We start from the raw sequence: 12611 nt of genomic DNA on the forward strand, positions 1-12611 counted from the left end.
AACACCTTTTCGGATAATGTTACTACTGAAAAGTTTATTCTTTTAGTCTTTTTGTTCGTGTATGTGCCACTGGGGATGCAGGCAAGTTGCTGTGTTTTAAAGTTACTTAGAATCATTCCTCTTTTTGCACCAGCAATTGGGCACATATTAAGGCTCATTTGTTTTATTTTATTTTCATTTTTAGAGATTATTGTATACATTTAATTTTGTTTTGTAATTATATAGAATGTTTAATTCAAAATTAAATTTAGAAAACAATTTTTTTTGTCAAAGTAGTTTAGTCTGTCCCTTGGGCCTATCTTCTTCCTCTCCCTAAGGATGACCATTTAAACAGTGTATGATTTGTAGTTCTGCTGTTTATGTTCAGTACATAATTGTAAAGCTCCCCCCAGTGATCTTATGTGGTTTTGGACTGAAGAGCCTCTACTATAGAAAATGCTGAGCTGCAATGTCAGTCTTGTGGAGCAGGGACTTTGCCCAACATTTCAAAGACTGTATTTCTTACATCTAGATTAGTGGCTGGCACCTAGCAGATGGTTGGAAAATATGTGTTGTATGAATAAATGAATGAATGAGTAAATATTTATTAGAAGTTTGTGATCAGAAGAGTGAGAGAATCAAAGTTGTGCTTTTTTGGAAAGTTAATCTAACAGCAGAGGTTCAGGTAGTTTGGAAGGATAAACTGAACGCTGGGTAGCCAATTTGGAGACATTTGGTTGATTGGATGACAGTAATTTTGAATGAAGAAATAAAAAGCTTAAGTGTGTGTGTGTGTGTGTGTGTGTGTGTGTGTGTGAGTGTGTGAATTCTGTGGCTTGAAGGGGTGATCCGTCTGGGCTGGCTCTACTAATCTCTGTTGGATTTGCTCATGTGTCCACAGTCAGCTGGCAGGTTGGCTGACTTCATTTCCATCAATGGCAGTGGGCAGGCTTTTGCCGTGGGGCTGTCTGATTGTTGACTGGGTCACCTCACTTCTCTTTGATGTCTTTCATCTTTCATCCTCCAGCAGGCTAGCTTGGGTGTTTTCCATCCATGGTGGTCTCAGGATACCAATTACAGCAAAAGGCAAGCCTCAAGGAGCAAGTATTTTTCAAGCCTCTATTTGTGTCACGTTTGCGAATTCCCATTAGGCAAAAGAAACAATGTTGACAGCCCTCAAGAAGTAGAGAGGTGGACTCTAGCTCTTGATGAGAAGGGAAGAATGTATGGCCATTTTGAATTTCCCATAGTGTGGGATGTGTATGAAACACACAGGTGAATAAGGTCATTTGTTTCTTACAGCTTTTAGTTCCAGTGCCTTCCATGGTTGTTAATTTCTCCCTCTGTGTCATTTCTCATGTCCTTTTCTGAAATGTCTCTTATTCACATAGTCCATTTTGAGTTCTATATTTTATACAAAACTTTCCTTTACCAATGTTTCACTCATGAGAATTTCCTTAGTACTCGAGCTTTTACCTTGGTGAAAGCCTCTTAATTATACACTATTATGTATTTTTTGCATTGTTCTCTAAATTCTTCGTGTACGTTTCTCTTGAGTTCTCAACTAATTTGTATTTTTTTTATTGTAATCCTCAATGAATTTAGAATAGTGTTAGAATATAAGTACTCTATAAATGATTATTACTTGAATTTTAGATTGACTAAGAAAACACTTGTGTTATTGGGTATTATCAAAACCCTCTAATTTGCTTTCCAATGGCTCCGTCCAATCATAATTTGCCATGTCTAAATACAATGATTTAAGAAATCTGGTTCATTTCAGTAAAACAGTTGTTTTTTAAAGCATTTTCTCAATGGGAGTAGATCAGTTAAAAAGAAAATATTTGTAATTGTGTTTTTCAAATTATTTTACATGTACAGTAAGTAATTATTTTACATGACCACTGATAAGACATATCTAATACCCTTGCTAAAGCATGTATATGGCTGAGGGAGATCTTACAATGGTCCACATTTTTTGTTAAAAAACAAAACAAAACAAGCAACAGAGATGTGATGATCCAGAGCGCCTTACTGGGAGAACTTCTTCGATTTTCTTTAGGACCAGGTCACATTGGGGGATCTCAAGGACAGCTGATGGTGTTTGTGTGAGGCAGAAGACTAAAGATGAAGGTTATGAGAAAAGGTGGAAAAGAGGAGAAAGAGGTAGGGCAGCACTGGCCATCAGCACCCACTGGCACCTCTGGCTCTGACTTAGCATCCTATGGTCTAAGGAAGCGTACTTAGGAATTCTCAGAGGAGAAAGCTCTTTTCTTCTCATTCTTACTGAACAAATATTTCAGAAAAGGGTGAAGGAAAAGTGAGATGCTGCTGAGAAAGAGAGAGGAGTGGAGTATGGGATCATTCTAGGTCTTAGAAGAGAAGGAGAGGAGAAAAAATGGAATTTATGCAAAAGCCTCTTCTCATAAACCAGTAGTGCTCTTTGCACCATGGTTGAAGAGATTTGTACCCAACTATGGGTGAACTAAATTCAAATTAAAACTGCCCATGAGATCTGGCTCTAATAGGATTATTTGTAAAATGTTTGACCATTTGAGGGTAGTGTGGTGGGATACCATGAATTTTGAGATTTTTCTGTGTAATGAGAGATACATAGAATTTGTGTTTTGTCTGGAGACTGTCATTGTAGACTGAAGTGAACCTCCAAAGTCTACATTGATCTTCTGTAAATGAAAAGGATTGCAAAGGAGTTAACAAGTGTATGTATATGGTAAGAAATGAGGCTTAGCAAAATGCATAGCAATTCATCAATGAGAGCAATATTAGTGTACAGAAGTCTAAGGAAGCTATCATTTTCAATAATTGTTGGAAAATGCTTGTTAACAGATTGGATTGTTTGTCATAGACAGTGACAAACTATAAGGATCTTGAACTTGTTTCATGCATATTAAATTATTTATGTAAATATACATACACATGCATATATTTTTCATGAGACTGTTTTTCTGCATTATACAGTTTCAGGATTTGTCTGATAAGGCCTGAAATCTTTTTACTAAATGGTGGAACTTATCGTGACATTTCTATACTCTAACATCCAATCATGTTGGTTTTAATGAAAATATTTTCCTTAAATATTTTGATAGTAAAGCATCTTCACTAAATCAAAACTGACATTTTAATTTGAACTCTCCACTCTGAAATGAGTTTGCAGTCAAAATTTGTCATTAAAAAAATTCAATGAAATGAAAAATAATGATATGCTGGCTTGCTCCTACAAGCATCTGGAATAGAAATGCTACAGATACTGTATTTTAATGCTCAGTCGGCTTCTTTTAATTCCACGAAGGGATTAAGTGGGAGGCAGCTCTCAGTGCAGTGCAAAGAGCCACGGCCTTAAACTCAGAAGAATTGCATTTAAGACAGAGCTGTGTCACTTATCAGTGGGATGACTTTGTTTAGGTAACTTAGTTTCTTTACACTTAAAATTGAGACTATGATAGATATATCACAGAGGCTTAAGACAATACTATGTGGAACAGTGTTACAGACAAAATCTTACGTAAAGGTAAGGTTATGAAAATGTACTTTTTATATTTTCTAATGAATGGTATTGTTCTATGAAAATCAGTTTCTATGAAAATCAATATATATTAGTTCCAACTATCTTATTGCTAAAGCAATACGTGGTGAAGTTGAAAAAAAAAAAAGAAAATTAAAAAAAAAAGCAAAACAGAGGAACTGAGGATTACCCATAATTCCAAATAATATTGTCACATGTTTATGTCATTTTCCTCTAAATTTTCACTTATGCATATAGTTTTAAAGGTATACCTTATTATTGCAGTCTGCAATGTACAATGTACAGTTCATTCCTTTTGCCCTTAACATTTTATTATGATCATGTTTTTATGACAATACATGTACTTTAAAGGATTGCATAAGTTAATATATACTTTTTATTTGAATGAACCACATTTATTATTTACTTAACCACTTTCCCATTAGTTGAACAAAAAAACTGTAGGATATTTCCAATCTCTCAAAGAGATGAATATTGTTTTTTATTAATCCTTGTATACAATCACTAGTATTCCTGGATAAAAGAGTAAACAACATTTCTGTGAGGGTATTTTTAGATGAGATTAACATATAAATCAGTGCACTTTGAGTCAAGCAGACTGCCTACCATAGTATCAGTGGACCTCATCCCATCAGTTGACAGCCTGAATAGAACAGAGAGACCCACCTCCCCGGAGCAAGAGAGACTTCTCCAGCAGAATGCCTTTGGACTCATCGGCAACATCAGCTCTTTCTGGTTCTACAGAAAATGGCCTTCAGACGTGAACTAGAACATTGGCTCTCCTGAGTCTCTAGCCTGCCAGCCCACCCTGCAAATTTTGGACTTGTCAGCCTCCATTAATCCAGTGAATCAATTCCTTATAATAAATCTCTTTCTATTTGTATGCACATGCTATTGGTTCAGTTTCTCTGGAGAACCCTAACTAATGCAGGTATGGTATTATACTTTTGTGTAAAACCCTTCAAGGGTGCCCTGTCACCTTCAGGATATATAAAACTCTTTAGCTCACATACTCTACCTTCATGATCTAGTCTCTTGGAATTATATAAAGTACTGGGAATTTTCAAGAGGGGCCATGCTTTTTCTTGCACGTGCAGGCCCTTCTACCTCAAATGCCTTTATACTTCTGTTTTCCTGGAAAAGTCTTATCCTTTAGTTCTTAATTCAAATAATATCATCAGTGCAGGGAACCTTCCCAGCTAAATGCTTATGATTTGGAAGTACCTATTCGATTACCTCATCAGTTATCTCATTACTTTAGTTATTTGTTCATATGTCTGTCCTCTCCATCAAACTTTGAACTTCATGAGATAAGTGATCTTATTAATCTTCATGTTGACAATATTTAGTAAAGCTCCTGGCAGTATTAACAACAAATCCATACTTGTATACTATACTTCCAATGAAAGATCTCAGTCATTCTACGGTGTGTGCTTCCAGCACAAAGTATGAGTCTACTTGAGAATATTAATGATTGTTGGAGTCTGAATTTTTGGTGATGATCATTGCCACTGAATTTTTAATATACCCCAGTAATCATAAGTGATATATCAAAAATTATATAGCCTTTGTTTGTTTAAAATAAGACAGATTGTGCGGTATCTTCAAAGATGATCTTTGAGGCTCTTAGGACTCACAAATAGGTTTTTAGAAGATTCATTTTGATATGGTGAAAATGCAGATAAATAAGGAAAGTTTTTTTCTGTCACAAAAGATATCTGCATTTTACCAGAGTGTATTCAATTACATCTCCTTGTGTATTTTTTAAATTTAGTTTTACCTCCTTTGCAGAATTATTGAGTGCTGAGAAATGAAAAATTTCAGTTTATGAACCTCTGCAGTAAGGAAGATCAGTCTGAAATTACAATAAGGAAACTATACTGACTGACAAAAATTACATTAGCATGCATATTTCAGAGCACATATTTATCAAATGAAGTTGGCTTTATCTGAATTGCCTAGTGGAGGAGAAGTGGTCCAAGGAGAGGAGTTACAGGAAGATTCTGGATAACTGTTAAGTCGTCATATGTTCTTTCCAAGTGAGATTATTTTTTAAATGTGATTCCTCCATGAGTGAAGCTTCTGGGAGTTTCCAGTCTCTTCTGATGTATCTGTTTTGTCTGCCATCCCATCATCAACTCATTGTTCAAATAAATCTGCAGAACCATCATTCTTAATCTCCTCAGCTCACACACACTGTGGCTTGACTCTTTTCAGCATTTGTTCAACTCTATTAAATATACAAAAAAAAAATAAATTATACACACACACACACACACACACTCAAACACACATATATATATATATATGTATGGACAGCCGTGTCATTTCACAAAATCCCTAGAATTAGACACTAACTGCCTCAAAGTGGAGTGTTGTCAAATGGATAGCAAATTGTTTCAATTGACAACTTTTAAGTATAATTACACTCATTACCCTTCATCCTGTTCTGCCATCTTAAGCTAGATTAGTTCACTCCCAATATTACTGTTGATAATAAAATTTCTGTTAACACAGTATGTTGCTGAGGTACGTTCTTCTCATGAATGAAGGCTTGCTTGTTCCTCTGATGGAGACTGACACCCAGCTCTGTGCACCAGATCTTCTGGAAAGTAAAAAGTTCTTCCTTGTTATTGCCCTAAATCTTTGAAATCAGGAAGAACTTTGCACAGTTCCTGAAGAAATTGCCCCAATGTTCCTGCAGACAAACCTCAAATAAAATGACACAGCAAATGTTTTTCTGTTCGCAACGACTGCTAGTGGTGTGTTGGGAACGCTCCTAGGAACAGCCTATTCAGGGAGAAGTTAAGACCCCGTTGCAACAGCTGTAAGCACTGCTGACAGTGTTGCCTCCCGACTTTGGTATACAGATTTTCATCATTTTTGGTAATTACATAGTATTCTACACACTGATTAGTCATTAATTTATTTGGCCTACTTCTTATTGTTGGGACTTCTTTATGCATAAGTTTCTACAAACTACTCTTATTAGTTCTTTGGACTCTTTTCCAGAACTGTAGTTGCTAAATGAAAGTATATCTGTAGTTGTAATATGTGTAGTTGATCCATATTGTCAAATTGCCTTCCAGTAATGTACCATATACTCATAGTTATGCTGGTCATGTATGGTCAACCATTGTCCGGCATCGTCATCAAAGCGAGCATTATAGTTCTTGCTTTTTTTTTTTTAAAGGAAGGCGCAGCTCACAGTGGCCCATTCAGGGATCGAACCGGCAACCTTGGTGCTACCAGCACCACGCTCTAACCAACTGAACTCACTGGTTACCCCCCACGAGCATTATATTTCATAGATTCACTCTTAACACTTCATAGAGGACACTACTGATGCATTTGTTAATATGATAACCAGTCTCTAGGTTCAGTGATTCAGCCTTTAAAAATTCTTTGCCACACATTTTTTCCACATATGCTTATTAAAAATTCATATTTTAGGAATCATAATTTCTTTTCTTCACTAAATAGTAAAACTAAAGGAACTGCAAAATGATTTATCTTCTGCATAATGGTTAACTGAATAATATATTAGAAAATCTTTCCTATTATTGGTGACATTACCACATTAACAGAAACTTTTACTTCACTTTGCTTTCAAGGTTCTATGAAAGGCTTTGCAACAGTTAGTGAAGATTATGTCACAAAATCTGTCCTCATTTGAATTAGTAATTCAAGTGTCTTTAACCTATGACAAGCAAAAAATCCATAAATTTACAGTAGACTTTATATGAAAACAAATTAAAAATCTACTGATTTTTTTTTAAGTGCGTGCTGTGCCCTGATTTTTCAGAATGGAGAAAGACAGCAGGAAAACATAAAGAACAATGACTTGAGGAAATTCTTTTTTTTAATGTTGGTTTTGATATTTCTATTTGTGATTGATGTTTCAACATTTACACTACAAAATAATTGTGTTAAGTTTAATGTCTAGTCAGTGTGTGGTGTACTTTATGGCTGAAATAAAAACAGTGTTAAAAACAATGCAGTAATGTTTTTATCTAAGAATTCAAAGTTAGAACAGATCTATGTTCAGATTGTTTTCTTCATTTCACCTTTCTCTAAGTACATTCCTTGACGTCAGCCTATTGAAAGTCATTATGATTTTTGTATATTTATTTCTGCCAATTTTAGTGATATATCATTTTACTGAAGTAAATGCTATGCCCCCAAGGAATAGCAGTGCATAAATTTTAACCTTCAAGGATGATCCTCTGTTGTGTTATAGTCAGAGTTCCTTATTAGATGAGAGGTAAGTTTTGAGGGGGTTTAATTTTCTCTTGCTGGACTCACAATCCTATGGATGGAAACGGAAATTTCACCTCCAACAAATATGGAATAAACATATTAAGCTAAACTGGACGTAAGAGAGACAAGAGGAAGTTTGGATAGTTATTCAGGCAACGCAGATATCATCTCTGCTTGGCGTGTGACTGACTAAGTTATATAGATGACTCAATTATGGCTTATATGTTAATATGTTTCAATATTTTCTTTCTCTTTGCAACATCTTATATGGTTATGTGGACTTCCTCTTACTATTATTATATCATTACTGTTACTCATATTTTTATAATTGTTATGATAATGGATGACAGGTGCTATTATACTCTATTCTCAATGATAGATTGCTGAAGAGGGGCAGCAGTGGGGTGTAGAGATAAGATGTTTTGGGGGACATTTGGAAGCACATCATGATGACAGAGTCCCTGGTTGCTAGGAAACAGCACAGCAAACAAACCACACTCAGACTGACGGAAAATATTGAGTGTGTGTGTGTGTGTGTGTGTGTGTGTGTGTATGAGAGAGAGAGAGAGAGAGAGAGAGAGAGAGAGAGAGAGAGAGAGAGAGAGAGAGAAGGAGGGTGAGATACTGTGGACCATACAGCCACAAAATATAGCAAAATCTACATTAATCTTAAAAAAAAAGCTGTAATCCTTGTGTTGCATTTTGGCAGACTCAAATAGTAGGATCATTTCCTTCAACTATCATCTTATGTCAGAAAGAGCATTTTTAAAATTCAGTACTTCTGCCTCTATAGATTTTAAAGTGAGTTTTCTATTCCAAATGCAAACCGGTTTAACGACCGTTTTCCACATGTGGTATATTATTTAATTTTGCATACATTTTAGCATTTTTGCGACATAAAAATTATTATTTCCTTACCATTTAATTGCACTTTCCACTTTCTATGCAGGGTGCAAAACAGCCACAAAAAAAACAAAAAAAGTCCCGCTAACGTCACTCTGCCTGGTGCCGAAGCCCTCTGCTGTGTGGTGTACTGTCAGTGGCTCCCTCTACATACAGCCTGACCTGGTTTAGGGTTCCCACAACTTGAAGGCTTATCTCAGTACAGAGCACAACAGGAACCCATCAAGCGGTCTCTGAGCTGGAGTCATCCCAGACACCAGACTTTTGTTCCTGGTGTCAATGTCCTAGGGCCAATATAAATATTTAGAGTCTCTCAAGCTGACTCCTCTCCCATGGTGGATCTGTGAGCCTGAGAATTGGGATAGTTGAATTCTGAGGCAAATCCTAATGCCATTTGTCACTAACTAGATCGATTCTTTCTCTCATCCATTCTCTCTCTCCTTGGAGCGCGACAGTTCTTTGGAGGTTCACTGGGGGCTACGAGGAGGATGTGGGAGACGCCGGCACCAGGATGTGAGCGCAGTTCCTGTCTGTTTGACATCAGGCTTCTCTGGAAAAATAAAAAGTATTTTGGAAAAAAAGTGAAAATGATGGAATTAGATGATCTCAAAAGTCCATTCTAGTTTTATCTTGTGGTAATTTCATCATTTTCCTGGATGTAAGATCCTATTTCTTGGCTCTCAAGGTTCCTAGGTTTTTGGGGAAGGCTCTACTTGTTTTATATAACATTGGACTACTGAGAGAAAGCCGCTTTTTTTTTTTACATTTCTATAACACATCACCTATACATTGCATTGTGTGTTCACCACCCAGTCAGTTCTCCTTCCGTCACCATATATTTGATCCTAGTTTAGCCCTTGATTGGTAGCACGCCTATACCGGAGACATGTGATTTTTGTTTGGCCATAACCTCTTATCCATACTCCTCACATCACAGATATTTGCAGTATTGTGTCATCTAAGTGGACTTAACTAATAATAATAAAAATGTGTGCTTCCTTCAACTGATATATGATACAGATAACTATAATATATGTGTGTGCCTTAGCATGCCCTAAGCATCTGTTGCATAGAGAGAAGGGAGTATATTGTATTCTATTAGGTACATCATTTTTTTAAGGAAAACTTCATGTGTTTTTCAGCATGTTGGTTATGACCCATGTATATTATTTTTCTATAAAGATAATTATTCTTTTGTACTCACAGACACTCTCCCGGGGAATGACCACAGAGGAGGATGTGTGCTACATTTGAGGTACATTTAATCAGTTCCTTTAGCTAAACTTCCAAGTCGGGATGGGTTAAGTATTAACACTGAAAATTCTTTGGAGAACTGGATGGAAAGCATCAAAAAACAAATCATTAGATACCAATTTCCAATCTCCCTTCCTCCAGACCTAAAACTTGTTTATGCTAGGGTCCATCTTTTCCTTCCGCACTTCTGTTACAATAATTTTCTCTTTCCATCAAAGATCTGGATCCCATCTCCAGCCTCCTTCTCAAGTTTCTCATTCCTTTGAATTATCACCACTATCATTCAATCAGGTTGTGATATTTCCCATCTTAAAAAAAATTTAACTCTCCCTCTTAGTCTGAATAAACTTCTCCAAAGAACTGTCTACACGTCTTTACCTTCTTACATCTCATTTACTTCTTGCAGTTTTAGTCTCACTGCTCTGCTGAAACCACTCTTGTCAACATCACCAACAACTTGCAAGCGCTGTATCTTGCAAACTCTTTGTCCTCAATTTAGTATTTTTCCTACTTGAAATCTTGTCTTCTGTTGACTTAGAGGACATGCCTTGGAGGACATGCCTCTCTCCTGGTTTTCCTTGTTCACAACGGACCATTCTCTGTCAATTTCTTTTGCAGGTTTGTCCGTTACAACACTTAAAAATATTGGCGTTCTTCCAGGCTTGGTGCTGGGTTCACTGTTCTACTCTATACTTCTCCCACAGAGGAGACGTCATTAAGTTTTGTGCACTTAAATATTATGTTTGTTCTGATGACTCCTAAATTTATATCTCTAGACCTCACATGGGTCACATGCATTCTACTGCCTCCTAGACCTCTCTTTTTGGATGTATTATAGTCACTTCAAACTTCCTGTGTCCAAAATGGAAATTTTGATTCTTCATTTCACTAAGTCCATTTTCTTCTCCCAATTAGCTAGGTGCTAGGAGCCAACATTGATTTTTTTTTTGTCTTATGCCCTATTCTATCTATCAGAAAGTCTGCTTATATTCTCTACAAAACAGATATGGACCCATTCTCTTTTCTCTACTTCCACCACTGTCGCCTTAACCCAGGTCATCATTATTTCCCTCCTGAACGACTGCAACAGTCTAATATTAGGTGTCCCCACCAGCTTTTTCTCTCTTCTAATCCAATTTATTCTCAGCAAGAAAAGTGACCATACCACTTTCCTTGTAAAGGTCCTTCAGTAACTTCCCATTGCATTTAAAATTAAATTGAAACCTTTTACCAAGGTCTAAAAATCCCTATGTGGTTCCACCATTGCTTAATACCACTCTATTCCTTATTTGCCAGGTTCCAATCCCACTAACCTTTTCCTTTTACGAAGGTTTCAGCCCTGTCTCTCCTGAGACTTTATAGGTGCTCTCACCTCTGCCTGGAGAGCTCATTTCAGTGTTCATAGAAATAGGTCCTCTTCCTTTTGGTCTCTGCTTAAATGCTCCCTCTAGAAGTCCGCCTCTGCCTACTCTCTATCATTCTTGTCCTCAAACCATTGGTTTTTCTTCATAGCATTTATTATAATTTATTTTTATTTTTTTGTAATTGCTCTAATCATGTAAGTGCCACAAGGGTAAAGAAGATGTCTATATAGTGTATTGTTTTGTTTTCAGTGAGTAGCACATTTCCTGGCACATAGTAGGTACTTAATAAATGTTGAATGAACAAATATGTTGTCACTTCATTTTATTTGGAGGTACACAAAAACCATTGTGTACAGTTTTGTCAAGTTTTAAATTTCTAATTGAGAAAAAGAAAAGTAGGCCGATTCTGATAGAACTAAGTGAAATGAGAAACAGGAAAAAACATTTGGGTGATTCAAGAAATTCAATCTATGTTTCCCTACATTTTTATTCAACCCATCTTTCACTATAAGGGTAAAGAACAATATTACGTACTTACCATGATTTTAGGCATTTTGAGATTTGGGGCATATAAAGAAATATAAATTGTGATCTATTCCACAAATATTTTATAACCTAGTTTCCTTTAATTACCTGTCAGTTGTATAGGAAGAATTTTTGCTTGAATTTTATGGGTAATTATTTCAATATAATGATTCCAATGAAAACATTCATAGATAATATGTATTCATTAGCTTCAGTTTCCTTTTCGTATTGGTGGCTTTACTCTGCGAGGCAGAGGGTGAAGGACATTTTTCTCAGTTAAACTAGACCACTCTTCAGTTCAGGCATTTGATGTTCTATTTCAATTAGAGCATCAATTCCTGACCCACATCTAGTGGGATATGAATTTCAAGTTGTTTTTTTCAGTCAGGGGATATGAATTAAACCATATTCTTTTATGGTTTCCATTTGTCCCTTGGTATGTACTGATAAGATGCTGATTGAGGAGAAAGTTGCCACCAAAAGCTGTTGCTGCTGCATTTTTCTGTGAAAATAACTGTATTTTCAATCAAAGCACTGACTTTGTTAATAATATGCTCTCAAGAACTTCTTTAAAACCAGACACCCACATAATATTGCTCTTATTCTCTATCTCATCTGGGAATGAGCTCCTCTTTACTGTTGCTTTTTAATGGCTGAAAGAAAAGTGTAAGTCCCTGAATTTATGAATAAGACAGAATGACTTATATGGTTTTTATACATTAGGATTTTAAAAATATATAGTTGTGAATTTTACTCACCTGTTTTACATCAGAGAATTCTAG

At 36.0% G+C, this 12611-nt stretch overlaps 1 long non-coding RNA gene across 1 annotated transcript in view; it reads right to left on the reverse strand.

Moving 5' to 3' along the window:
- Positions 1–3753: 3753 nt before the first annotated feature.
- The window catches only part of LOC109449691 (uncharacterized), a 38142-nt gene continuing 29284 nt past the window's right edge, over positions 3754–12611 (reverse strand). The window contains exons 4-5 of the long non-coding RNA XR_012495154.2: positions 8702–9236; positions 3754–5753 (exon numbers count right to left, since the gene is read on the reverse strand). This is a non-coding gene — a long non-coding RNA (uncharacterized LOC109449691). The remainder of the gene's footprint in view (positions 5754–8701; positions 9237–12611) is intronic.

The sequence above is a fragment of the Rhinolophus sinicus genome, chromosome 3 (assembly GCF_057876585.1).
Source record: "Rhinolophus sinicus isolate RSI-liver-muscle chromosome 3, RSI-T2T, whole genome shotgun sequence".
Classification (NCBI taxonomy): Eukaryota; Metazoa; Chordata; class Mammalia; order Chiroptera; family Rhinolophidae; genus Rhinolophus; species Rhinolophus sinicus.